We start from the raw sequence: 14,544 nt of genomic DNA, 5'->3' as shown, positions 1-14,544 counted from the left end.
TTAAGTTTTATAGTATAAATCTTATAAGATTATATTCTATTCAAGGTGACTGATAATCATGACAAACACTCCAGAACTTGTAAAAATAATAAAAGTCTCTAGTGTAAAGTACATTTTTAAAATAACTGTTTGGGATCCTCAAGTTTGTTTATTAATGGTCCATTTGACAGAGTTGTGGAAATATGAGTAGCTTAAAGTTTGACTGTGGGTTGGTAGGACTTCTCTGAGCTTGGTTTTCCATTTGCCATTGTAGGAAGTTAGCCCCCATCCCTCTCCTAGAAAAATGAAATATCCTAGGAAATATTAAAAAGGCAAAATATCTCCCCTAAAAGGGAAATAGAAACTCAGAAACAGAAACTCCCCTCAGAAGCAGAAGCTCACCCCACACCTTTATTAATGGGTGGGCCATTAACATAACAAAGGCCTCTACCCATATCACCACCTGGCCTGGGAAGATTGCATCAGCCAGCACTCAAGTGAAGCCATGTGGTCCAGACAAAGCCTACAAAGTTAGCTAAGACCCCCACCCAGGGAGTATGACAGCCAATGGGATACATTTCTTACACAGGGACAGGAAACACTAAGGTGGGGCCCAACAGAGGGCATAAAACCAAGGAACTCTCAGCATCTTGGCCCTTTTCCTTCTTTTCCTTCACCCAACATCTTGAAGCATGTGGTCGTCCTTTTCACTTTGGCGCTCCAAGCCAGGTGGTTCTGTCCACTATTAAACCTCTTTCGAAACAGCCTCCATGTTTCCAGTGTCTTTTTCCCCACTTGGAACTGAACCCAGAAGGATAATTCTTCCAACACCATGTTTCATTAAGTGAGGTTTGTTGGTTAATTATGGAATGGAGTGTAGTTTCTCTAAAAGCAAAGTGCTGAAGGCAGGTAATAAAACATCGGCAGATGAAAAACCAAGTACAGACAATCCAAATACATGTGTAAATAAAACCAGTATGGGTATTCAGAGGCAGATGCTTAAGGTCCAAGTGAATAGATAAAATCTATTCAGGAAACTAAATACAGGAAGTTCTCCACTGAGAACCATTTATTTAGTGACCGTTTGAAGTTACAATGAAAAAACTTACTTCAACTGGTCCCTACACTTAGAACTATTGCAACATGCCTAAGGTTTTAAGTTCAAAATTCAGGTGCTTGAAACATGGCAAGTATTCACAATGGTTGTAATGAGTCCTGAGGTCATGGGATCACCATGCAACCTTCCCAGCTGACTTTTAACAAGCCAAGTCAATGGGGGATGTTGGTGTTGCTTAATGACTACATTGTTCACTTAACTGCTGTGAATCACTTAAGCTTGGCAAAAAAGATTGTTAAATCATACATGGCTCACTTAACCGCCTTGCTTAGCAACAGAAATTCAGGACCCAGTTGTGGTCATTACTTGTAGACTATTTGTATCTGACAGAATGCCTAAAATCTATGCACGGTCCTCCTGGTGGGGGAAAATAAAAAAAAATACATAGAAAACAGGCTGAAAAAGCAGAGCAGAAGCAAAGGTAACCCTGGCTCCCTCTAGTGGTTAAGAGTCACAATGAATACATTGCTTCTGCAGATGGATCTTCACAGATCAATAGATTAACAGAGTTGGAAGGAACCTTGTAGGAGGTCATCTTGTCCAACCCGCCCTACAAACAGATGCTACACCATTTCTGACTGATGGCATTCCATTCTTCTTGAAAGCTTCCAGTGATGAAGCTCCCACAACTTTAGGGGCGTGCATAAGCGCACCATCGTGCCTCTACCGTCCCTGTCCTATTGTTTCTCTTATTCTTTTATTTTTCTTATATGTACCCATTTCATGTATTCACAACTATGTATACACTTATACTTATTATCTTGTAAACAATTGGCAAATCAAATAAATAAATAAATAAAATAAACTTCCAAAGGCAAGCTGTTCCATTGGTTGATTGTTCTCACTGTCATTTCTCCTTATTTCTAGTTTGAATCTCTCCTTGATCAGTTTCCATCCATTATTCCTTGTCTGGCCTACAGGTGCCTTGGAAAATAGCTTGACCCCTTCCTCTCTGTGGCAGCCCCTCGAATATTGGAACACTGCTATCATGTCTCCCCTGGTCCTTCTCTAGACTAGGCTAGCCATGGCCAGTTGCTGTAACCGTTCATTGTATGTTTGCAGTCTAGGTGTTATGTTTTTTACCTACTAAGACTGCAAAGTAAGTTCCACCTAAAGTGGCCTCTAGTAGTCAAGTCAAGATGTGTCCAATACCCGTGACAGTCTGAGCAATCTTGAAATGGCTACAGTTGTTTTACTTTAAAACTTAGTTCAGAATTTGTTTACCAGGCTTTAGTGGCCATTATTCCAAAGCTATTTTTCTACAACCACTAACCATTCAATCAACAAAAAAGATTTCAGACACCCCATATTTCCTGGGAAGATGTGATATTTGCAAGTCAAGTGCTAAAATGTTGTCTGCTTTAAAAAAGATTAAAAATCAGAAGTTTGCTGGCAATAAATTGAAGACTTGTCATTAAAATTTGAATGCAAACTTGCCAATATCCGAAGTACACCAGATGCTTGATTGGAAAGATGCCAGGACTACAGTTACAGCTGGAAACACAAATCTTTGATGGCACAGGGCTGGGCTGTGGACAGTCTTTGGAATACCAGCCAATCCACAGCAGCCAATCCACCATTTTGCAGAGCTGACCTCTAGCTCTCCATCCTAAGAAACAGAGGGAAGCTGCCTTATGCACTGAGAGGTGCTTGGACTATCTAATTCCATAGCCCTTAATACCATAATGTGTTATTAACTGGCTGGATTTGTGTACCATGTTAAGCCATTATATAGTTTGTTTTAATTTTTGACTTGGCATATTGTATGAATTAAATGTTTGGCTCTGCAAAGCATGATTTGTAGTAATTGAATCTAGACAATTGTGGTTTCTTTTACATCCAAAATTAGGCAGAACATGCTTTATTGTATTGTGTGAATCTTGGCCAAATGGGATCTTAAGTAAGCATTTTTTTTCCCCAATTCTATCAGGATTGAACATGAAGAGCAAGACTAACCACTGAGCTGTGCTCCTTTTCATGAATTGGTTTCAGTTTTTATCATAATGATCCAGACTGACAAATTATCTCCTGAGTGCATTAATCTAGTTATGTCATGAGAATCAAGGGACTGTTTGGGAAACGAAGGCAGGGCAACTCTGTTACAAAGAAGGAACCGTAGGACTATAAGAACAGTTTCTTATAGTTTCTTACAGTTTCCTTCTGTTTTAACTGTTTTAAACATCCAGGTTCTTTCTTCTGTGAATGTTGATTTTGTGTCTATCTCATCTTGATATCATGCAGACTAACTAACCTGACAAACCTTAGATGCATTTTAGAATGTTAAATATATTTATATTTAATATGGATTAAATATACAATATTTAAGCAAGCTAGCCTCACTGTGGTTACAGTTAGCTGTGACTTATTTCATATTCTTCTAGAATCTAGATCATGGCTGCCCAACCTTTTGGCTTGCCTGGGCTGGACTTAATGAAGAGAAATTGTCTTGGGCTGCATATAATATATAAAACAGTTAATGTATATAAATCTCATAATGTTAAAAGTTTACAGTCTTGTGGGCTGCATTACTACCTGTCCCAGGCTGCATTTAGCCTGGGGGCTGCTGGTTGGACACATTGGTTCTAGATGATTTCTGGTCTGTTCATGTTGTCTGACAGGTGTATTTTTCTAGGTCTTTCTGCTCTAATGGATAACTCTTGCTTCTTTGTTCTTATTGTCAAGAATTTGTCAGAGAAGGACAGTTGAGGAAGGATTTAAGAGGATCAGCTTTCCAAAATGCGGTGGAGGCCGTCCTGCTCCAAAGAAATGCTAAGCCCTGCACCTACACTTCCCAAAAGTTGGTTGACACGAAAAGATATTGGGTGGTATCGGGAAAAAGAGACTTATGCCATTAGATGGGCGCTGATGACCTGGAGGCAATGTCTGGAAGGCAGCAAAATCCCCTTCAAAGTGTGGACAAACCACAAGAACTTGGAGGCCCAGAAAGCCCCGAGGAAACTTCCACCAAACAAATACAATGGGCTCAGTACTTTAACTGGTTCAATTTCACTCTTCGGTACTTGCCAGGGGGAAAAATTTTCTTGCCGATGTGCTCTCCTGAATGCCCCAATATAAGAGCAACCAGGAGGAAATAAACCCCATCATCCTCTACTGGCAACTGGCGGCACAGGTCTGAGCAAAGTAATGGCCGCCAGCCACTCCTAAACCGACTGATGCTCTGACATGGCAGCTGAGGCAGGGGGGGGCTTCAACAATATCAGCAACCAGTTCTCTGCCTGGCTGCTGGGTGGGCATGGTTGTGGCCTAGTCGACCTCCTGCACCATAGCAGAGGGGGTGTTTTCGCCCTCCTCAGGCTCCGGATGTCAGCTTTGGAAGCCATATTACTACCAGAAGACACCAGAAGCTTTGCTTGAGTTTTTGCCCCCCCCCCAAAAAAACTGGCCTCCCTGGGCTCCAGAGGCCCTCCAAATGTTCTGGGAGGCCCGTTTTTTGCCCTCCCCAGGCTATGGAGGCTTTTCTTGAGCCTCCAGGAGGGTGAAAATGGCCTCCCCCGGGTCCCAGAAGCCCTCTGGAGGCTGGAAATGGGTTCGTTTCCGGCCTTCCAGAACTTCTGGGAAGCAGATGTTTTTCACCCTCCTCAAACTTTGGGGGCTTTCCTTGAGCCTCCAGGAGGACAAATATGGCCTCCCCCAGGCCCAGTAGGCCCTCTGGAGGCCAGAAACAGGCCCGTTTCCGGCCTTCCGGAGCTTCCAGGAGGCTTGCTTTTTGCCCTCTCCAAGCTTCCATGTTCCTTTTTGCCCTCCCTGAGCCTCCACTCCATGCCCTTACCTGGCATCCAAATGAGCTGCGTGGGGACTCCTGGGAGGGGCGGGGTGGGCAGGGCCAGCCAGGGGTGGGATTTGCCGGTTCACCGAACTGGCCATAAAACTAGCTATGGGTTCACCTGAACTGGGGCAAACCTGTAGCAACCCACCCCTGAGCTGAGGGAAGCCTGGAGGAATATGAGTGGTTCAGAGACCATAAGGAAGAACTCCACAGCACTCCAGTGTGACTCTAGCCTTGGTTAGAGGAATGGCGGTGAATTCTCTCCCTAGGAATGTGCCCAGCTCTGTCATAATTCCTGAGAGGCATTGGTGACAGAGGGGAAGATTTATCTCTTGAAGTTTGCCACAGTTTAAAATCAAGCAAGAGTCAGTGGAGTCAGGGAAAGCTCGCCACCTGTAAGTGGTCACTTCTGCACATATCCTGTTTGGACAGAGAGCGTAAGCTGCCCATCCTCCCTGCACTAGCCTGTCTCCCCAACCCCCAATACAACAGGAAGAGCAGGAAGCAGATAGAGCCGGCTGCTTCCGTCAGACAGGCCAGGTGCTTCCTGCCATTGGACCCAGGAGTCAGCCCATGCAGGCCCCCAGATTGCTTCTCTCTCTTTCTGTGTGCCTGCTTGTGTACGCGGGGTTGAAGGCAGACACACTGCCATGTGCCTGTGTGCCATGTGCAGATCTGGGTGGCTGTTTCTAGGTGAGAGTATGGAATAGACCAAGAAAAAAACTATTATGCATCTGTGGGAAATGCCACTAGGGGCAGGCCCAGGATTTTGGGTTGCGCTGCATGATGATCAGCACACCTCAGCCAAATGAGATGGCTTTTGCAGAATCTACGAATTTGGTTTGCCTTGGGAGCGTCATACGCATCAATCACAGTAGGATTAGAAAGCCACCCCCCCCTAAAAAAAAAAAAACAGACTGCGTTCCAATAAGCCTAAGGTTTAATAAGACTAATTATTTACTTCTGCTAAAATGATCTCTTGCCCTTCCAACAATAAAAGGAGAATAAAAATATATTTAAGAACGTATTTGTTGTTACAGCATAAGCTATTGAGCAGGGAACCTCCCCTGCCTCACCTCTCTGACTCATTCAAGGGGATCCTTGTTGGGAACTCCAGTTACTGTTAGCAGAAATGTGTGGCCCCTTGTCCAGGGCTGGAAAAGTTTGCTGGAGTGATTAAGGTGTTGGACCAGTGACCAGAAAGCAGTGACTTCTAGTACTGCTTTAGGCATGAATCTGGTTGGTTTGGACCAGTCACTCTCTCTCAGCCCAACCTATCTCACAGGGTTGTTGTTGGAGGAAGAATGAGTATTAGGTATGTTTGCCACCTTGATTGAGTTACTTATCAAGTAATACAAATGGGATAACAATCTAATAATATTTTTTTTTAAAAATAAGACCCTCTTCATAGCCTCAGAGGTGCTATCCATGGCTGGAGGAAGCTTATGTAGTAGAGTATAGCTTCACAAGGAAAACTGAGTTTAGAAGGGTGGATGGTGCCAGGACTGCTGGGGTTTGCTCTTTGTAAGCATGTGTGCTTATTTGTAGAGATTGTTACTGCACATTAACACGTTATCACGCCTGCATGTCCATAAAGCCACAGTGTTCCCTTTTCTAAACTTTGCATCAACCTCCTTGTTCCTGGAACCTTTTTTATTAATTTTTGCAGCCAGTCCCTGGTGCTGCTGCTGTTTGCCATAGTGGGGTGTGTCCTCCCCCACACCCCTTCTGGGTTAGCTGATTCAGGTTTGGATTTCTATGATTGCAAAAGCTCTGGCAAAGCCTTTGCTCCAGGAAAGTCAATTCCAGGACAGAGCAGGAAGCAATGAGCGCGAAACAACTCTATTGCTCTGTGTGAAGTGGCCTAATGGTTCTGAGTAATATTTTCCTGAGCAGTGGCTCCAGGAGAAGCAGGAAGTGAAGACATTTCCTGCCATTCAAAGCTGCCTCTCCTGCTCGCTCCTCTGCAGATCTAGCCCTCATCAAGTCCTCCACATTAATGTGAATATTCTTGGGTGCTCATTACACCCACCTTAATCTGATTCCAGATGTTTTCACAGACAGCCATCAAGCCTGGCTTCCTGTTCTGTACAACAGCTCCCCAGAATTATGCTGTCAAAGTAAAATGGTGCTAAATGACTAATTTGGCATATATGTGATGGTTTCGCTTATTTTGTTTCTAACAGCAAAGAGCTATTTACAAAGAGCTTAGAACCAATTTTCTTACAGTAATCGCTGAAATTCTCATGATAATGTTTCACCTGCCCTGGGATAGGATTGGTTAGGGGGGATTGTTTCCAGACCACGGGTGGGCAACCTTTCGTCCTACATGGCACATACCACTGTAGCAAGCTGAATAAGGGGTGAGGGATAGACACTCTTACCTGCCTGCTTTTCTGTGATCCTGAAGTCCAGTGAAGCTTGTCCCATGTTGAGGTCTCTCAGAGGAAGAAAGAGGCTCTGATACCAGCCAAACTTTAGAGGATTCCTGTTCAGCAATAATCAGTAATACCTGCCGGTATAAGGAATGGGCCCCACAGTGGCTGTACAAGGGCCTGGCACTCTTGTGTGGACATTCCTGTCTTCATTGGTTAGAGTTCTAGGTGGTATTGTCATCATGTGCTCATCATACCAACATTCTCTCTCTTTCCCTCCCTCAATTTTTCAATTGAATAGGAACGATGTTATGAACTAGAAAGTTGTACAACTTCCTCCCCATATTCATTTCCATTGGCTTTATGTGGATATGGTTTCACCTTCAGCAGCAATGTACAGCAGGCCTTCCTTATTCTATTTAAAGCAGGTATACAAGTGTTTTGTTCAGCAGGATCTTCACTTTTTAAAAAATAATAATAATACCAGCATTTAACATTTTAAGATACATTCAGTTTTATCATTTTCAAATGTATCCAGGTTCTATGGTTTTACTTTTTCTTCCCAGAGTACTAAGAACATTCCTGTGTGGCTGTATAGAAGTAGTTGTTCTGCTTACCTATTTTCTTCTTTAAAAATACATCTTCTTGAATGTTTAAAGGTCAACCAATTCTGAGAGGGGGAAAGAGAAGTGGACAACAATTTTCATTTCTCCCTAAAGACAATTCATTTATATTTACAAACACGAAAAAGTTTTCAATGAGGTGCTGAATAATTGGGATCATTTTAAAATCCTGAAATAGAGCTCAGGTGTTATGAAAATGTTGGCATGCGTACTACAACTGATGGGTTAAAAGAAACCCAGCCTATTTGGGGCATAGGGCAAAAAAGGTCTATCTGGACAGGAGAAAAACTTGATATAAAGGTCATGCTCTAACACTATGCACTGCTGAGATTTTAATGGGTTCTGCAATGGTTAGTGGTCACGTGGCACTTGCCATGTGAGTTGGCACAATATTCAACTACTAAAAAGTCACACATGCGGGCTATGAAATGATTTGGAAAATGGTTAGGACTTAACCTGAGCACATCTCCTTGCCATCTTCTGATGCATCTACTTTTATGAGTTGATAAAAGCAGCTATATCTTTTTTTCAGGTTCCAACCAAAAAAAGATTTCAGCATGTGTTACACTTCTAGTGACATGCTTAGTTACAGTGTGAAGTGGCTTTCATGTGGACATATGGTCTCCTTCACTTCAAAATATGCATAAGTGAGGGAGGTGCCATCATGCCACTTACATGTATTTGTATTTGGAAATTGAGATACATAAAACAAAATATCAAGTGAGCAATAGGCCAAAAATAAGCAGAGTGAGTGCAGATGACTAGATGATCTACCATTGCACATAGGCTTTTATGGGGTGGATTTGTTGCTTGGTTTGTGTTTTGCACAGTCTTTTACTTCTTCAGGACATTTGAAGCCTCCAGGAAGAAAGAGAATAGAGGATCCTGAAAATATTGCAAACAAATCACGGAATCACAGCCAGGAAGCAACATTCTCTGGCAAAAAGGAGGAAAAAAGTAAGATGGGGCAAAAGCTGAAATGGAGCAGGGAAGCCTTGGCAGTTGGTGAGTGTGATCAGCCCATCCTCCTACAACTTCCTCAAAACTAGAAAAGGGATGGACTTGCTCCCTTTTATCTCCATTCAAGCTGAACTCAGTTCCATCTATTTAGCAAATATTTCTGTTTTGTGAAAAAGAATCAAACTGATCTGATAATAACAATGGGAAATTAAAGAGGTCAGAGCAACCAGAGAGTTGAACAATAACCTCTGCCAAGAGTCTATAAGAGACATCAACTTTCTGCTAAGTATCAATGTTAAGTGAGCACCAAATGCAACATGATACAATGTTTCAGTTGCTCCTCTACCACAAAGTCACAGTTCCCACTCAAATGGGCTGTTTCAACACCTTCCCTCAATAATAGCTTTTGGGAGGGTGTTAAATCTGGCCTTCTGAATTGGGGGGCTGTTATAGAGCTAAAGCACCTAACAGGGCAGAGTAGATCAACTCAAAAACATTTCTAGGCAAAACTGTCAGATCCATTGTGTATCTCTGTGTCTGTGGCATGTTGCTTTGATTTGGCCAACACATAGTCCATCTGGATTATTATGGTGCACGCACACATGCATGCACATACACACACACCAATGCAAAATCTCAGGAAGTGTCTGTCTCTAGCAAGAATTAAGCTTGTCAAGCAAGATTAGAAGAGCCAAATCAGCCAGGATAAAAAGTAGTTTAAGCCGTTAAGGAAAGAACTAAACATGGACAGATATTTCCATTTTAACACAGAATAACTTAGAATAACAGGAAGAGACCTTGGAGGTCTTCTAGTCCACAACCCCCTGCTCAAGCAGGAAACCCTATACCATTCTGGACAAATGGTCGTCCAATTTTATTTTAAGTAAACTGGCTTCATAGCACATATCACATTAGTGCAGTGGGTCTTAAAAACCAGGATTGTACTCTTTCAAGGAGAAGGGATGACCTGGAAGGGCTGAACTGGGCTCCAAAGACAACAGACCTTAGCTAAGAAGACTTCAAACATTGCAGATACAAAGTAAGCTTCTGGTTTCCACACAGTTAGGGTAGTATAATCAGCATGGGCTTTATGGTTATCAGTGACCTGAAAAACAGTATCTAATTAGTTGAATACCTTGATTCATTCTATTGGGTGTAGACTTGTAAGTTGGGATGCTCAGCACACAGCATAACCTTGATTTGGGCGTAATTGATTTTCCGCATTTCTTCCCAGTAGTATTTGGCAAGTGTGTAAAGTAATTGCTTAGGCCACTCTGCATCTGTAAAAGTTGAACAGTGTCATCTGCATAAAGGATGATGGAGATATGTTTGTTTCTCAATTTTGGCTGATAGAGAGCTGTATTGTTCAATTTGGCTACAAGACGATTGAGCAATAGATTGAAAAGAATGGGAAATAAAATGCTCTCTTGTCTAACATCTCTTCTGACAGGAATTCCCATAGTATAATCTCTGGGTGTATTATACCACACCTTCCTCTGGGAAATCTCTTGGAGTTTGCAGATAAGCAATAATAACTTTCTTTCCACTGAAGAGTTTTTCAAAGCCTTTCATAATTTCAGTCGAGAGACAATCTGAAAGCATATCTCAGATCAATAAAAGCTGCATTAACTAGTGAATGAACTCTAGTTACAGTATTTCTCAACTATATAGAAGTACAATGCTTTATTTGGCCAAATGTGATTAGACAAGGAATTTGTCCCCAGTGCAAACACACTCGATGTACATGCAAAGTAACAGAGTAATAATGTCATAATAATATCACCAATGAGAGGGGGTAGTAAAGAAGATGGGAAGTGTTGTGAATCAATAAAAGTTAATAACTTAAATGCAAATCAGGGCCACACAACATGGGCAAATATACTTAGACATAAAACAGTACTGTGAGGATTAGGTACTCAGCAGAGTGATGGCATGAGGGATTGTTTTTTTTTTTTTTTTGTTTTAAAGGTGCTGGTCCCTGTTTTATACTTAACAGGAGGTGGTTAATAGTGCAGAATGGAATAGACATAAACAGTACTGTGAGGTAGGTAGGAGTGGGGCATGAGGGAAAATCTGTCCCTGTGTATTTGATTGTTATAGCGCTGTCCTGAGGGGAGAAGTAAGTTGAAACACTTTATGTCTAGGATGTGAAGGGCCTGTAGATATTTTCTCAGCCCTCCTGACCGCACAATATACAGGTCTTCTATGGAAGGCAGGGTGCTTGCAACTGTTTTTTTCTGCAGTTCTAACTATCCGTTGCAGTCTGTATCTGTCCTGTTTGGTTCAGTACCAAACCAGACAGTTATAGAAATACAAATGACAGACTCAATAATTCCTCTGTAGAACTGTATCAACAGCTCCCGGGGCAATCTGAAGCATTTTATGGCCATATATGATATTAATAAAGGAGAATATTTGTAGTTCAGGGTTGACATGAGGGGTCCTTGGTGCTCTCTGAGCTTGCCTGTTTTCTTGCAGACATTTCATTACCTAAACTAGGTAACATCATCAGTGTTAGTGACTAGCACTAATGATATTACCCAAATTGGGTAATGAAATGCTGCAAGAAAATAGGCAAGCTCAGAGAGCACCAAGGACCCCTCAGCTCCTGGGACAGACTGAAGTTTTTGAGTTGATGTAGGAAGAACATTGTTTGTTGTGCCCTTTGAATGATGGTTTTAATGTTAGATGTCCATTTCAAATTCTGGGAGATTATAGAACCCCAAAACTTGAAGGATTCTACTGTTGATACTGTGAGGTGATAGAATAGAAAGGCTCCTCCTAAAATCCACTCGTCACTACAGTTTCAAGCATGTTCAGCTACGGATTATTCCAGCTGCACCACAGGGCCATTTGTTTAACCTCCTATCTATATGCAGACTCATCACTGTCCCAGATAAAACCAGTGACTGTTGTATTATCTGCAAACTTTAGTACTTAGCAGAGGGATCCTTCGAGATGCAGTCATTGGTATATAGAGAGAAGAGCAATGGAAAGAGCATGCAGCCCCAAAGGGCACCTGTGCTAATTGACTGGGTGCTCAGTGTGATTTTCCTTAGTTTCACCTGTTGCTTCCTATCTGTCAAAAGCTAATAATCCATCTACAAGTATGGACAGGCATTGCTAACTGAATAAGTTTAGAGAGAAGAATTTCTGGAATGATGGTATTAAATGCTGAGCTGAAGTCTACAAAAAGGACCTGTGCATATTCCCTGAAGATTCAAGGTGTTGAAAAATGTTGTGCAGTGCCATACTGGCAGCAGCATCTGCCCAGCTATTTCCTTGGTAGGCACATGCAAAGGGTCTAATAGGGCTCTAACATATGTTGAAGAGTTACAGCATGATCAAAAAGAGAATGACTTCTGTAGCCTATCTGCTCCTTGACCTGATCTTTCTCACTTTTAATCCAGTCTAAAAGTGTTTATACTGTACAATTATCTGGCATAATGTTTACTGATAGTAACTGACAGATACATTTGCATTCTTTTTTTTAATAACCAGGGCTCATCAAGACTCAGACTCAATAATCAAGAGTACAAGTTCTGTTGTCCATACAAGTGAATATGGAGGGCAAGGCGATGCTTCAGTGTTACTATCACAGCTTAGAGCATTGGTCAATTTTAATTGCTTGATTAAATTGGCAGTTTCAGAGCCTGACATAAGAGGCAGTGGTGGGAGCAAACATTTTTCATAGGCTAATCCCATTTTTGAGTAATGTGATTTGTTCTCTGTGCATCAACCTAAAAGGATCCTCCCTATTGTGAGCAGAAATGAAAAATTGACATTTTAAGGGGAAGGGCATCAAGTAAAAGAATTACAAGTTACCAGAATAAAATTGACTTCTTGACTGAGAGGCAGGTATGTACAGTTGATTCCATATCTTTCGCAGGGCTACTTCATATTTATAATGCCTGGATAATGATTGATTATCTAAACTGAATAATACAACCCTCCCACAAATATATAACTAACTTTTATTTTGCTTTTTAATAACTTTAAGACTGAAAATTTATTTCGAGCACAGTATCTCTTAAAGAAGCTAAAATTCCATATACTTCAGAGGTTGCTAAAACATGTGTCGCACTGTTTAATTAATACGATCTTCAGTTGTTTAAGTTGCCAAGTGCATATTAAAAACAAGTCTAATTTAAACAATGTTTCAAAATCTTTAAAACAACTGCTAAATATAAAATGATTTAAAACATCAGTCCCTCGTTTAAGCCAACCATTCCAGAATATTCAAAATAACAGAGCTGGAGGGGATCTTGGAGGTCTTCTACTCCTGCTCAAAAACAGGAGGACCCTGTAACACTTCAGACAGACGGCAGTCCAATTTCTTCTGAAATGCCCTCAGTGACGGAGCACCGCATTCCAATAAAAAAAATCTTCCCCACTGATTCCAGATTTTAATTATTCCACAATGTCAACTTCTGGAGTGATTTGGGATCAACTCTGCAAGTGCTCACCCTTTCTTTGCATTAGCAAAAGATGATCAAAAGATGCCCTCCATATCGCCCCATTCTGCTGATAACACAGCCACTAGATGGTGATAGTATTGGATGAGCATAATAGTTCTCTCCCACGCCTATGCCACTCTCTCTTTCCATGCAGTTTGGTTATTTTGTTTTTCTCGTATTTTTGTTACAGGAATTCATTGTGGTTCCCCAATGTCATCAGAGACATGTAGTGTTTTGCTAGCTTTCTTTCTTTCTTTCTTTCTTTCTTTCTTTCTTTCTTTCTTTCTTTCTTTCTTTCTTTCTTTCTTTCTTTCTTTCTTTCTTTCTTTCTTTCTTTCTTTCTTTCTTTCTTTCTTTCTTTCTTTCTTTTAGCTATGTTGGGAACATTTTTCTTTTATTTCCAAGAACCCATAAATCACTCTAGTGTCTTAAGGAAACCAGGTCACCTTCAAAATAAAAGCACAAGACTTTAACTAAAAATGAGAAGATTATTGACCAGTTTCTAACCCAGGCTTGGCCTCACATTTTCAGTTGAAGACAGATTTGTGTCCGTTACCTGATAATTTCTAGAAGGTGATCTAAGTAATTAACTGATGCTCATTAGAGGGTGAAGCTAGACTAAAGAAGAGAAATACAAGTAATGTTTCATCATTAAGAGAGACTGAAAGTTATTGTAATCAATACCCGGGATCCTGATCTTACTGTGTACTTCAAAAACTTCCACATGCCTTTGGAGTCAGGGTAAAATCAAGCACTATTAAACTGATTCAGTGTTGCTATGTACAACCCATACAAGTTGTGCTATCAGTAACTCCTGATTCCTGAAGTATGGTTGGTTAGCATTGCACCAGGGGTCTGATATACTGATCCCCTAGGTGAGTCTTAGAGTAACATTCCATTATTTGCGCTAAGGCTGGCTCTGTGACAGTACAAAGGGTTATTTCAGATCATCACCATAATTGCTAAACAAACTCTTTTTTCTAGACTAAAGCTATAATTCTTACTTCTATTTTTGTTAATCACCAAATTTAGTTGAATATATTTTCACATTTGAAATCCAGCAGTTCAGCACATGCAATTATATTTTTGTCCATTGCATTATTTGAATCATTAAACATGATAGTGTTTTTTCTCCTGGGTTAGTTGAAACTAGTTCTGTTAAAGAAGAAAAAAACCCAGAGGAATCGAGGCAGCAGGTGTGTGTGTGTGTGTGTGTGTGTAGAAATAACTTTTTTTTTTTTTAAAG

The sequence above is a fragment of the Notechis scutatus genome, chromosome 2 (genome assembly GCF_049901735.1).
Source record: "Notechis scutatus isolate UNSWTSFEM ecotype Mainland chromosome 2, rNotScu1.2, whole genome shotgun sequence".
Classification (NCBI taxonomy): Eukaryota; Metazoa; Chordata; class Lepidosauria; order Squamata; family Elapidae; genus Notechis; species Notechis scutatus.
This window is presented reverse-complemented; position numbering follows the sequence as displayed.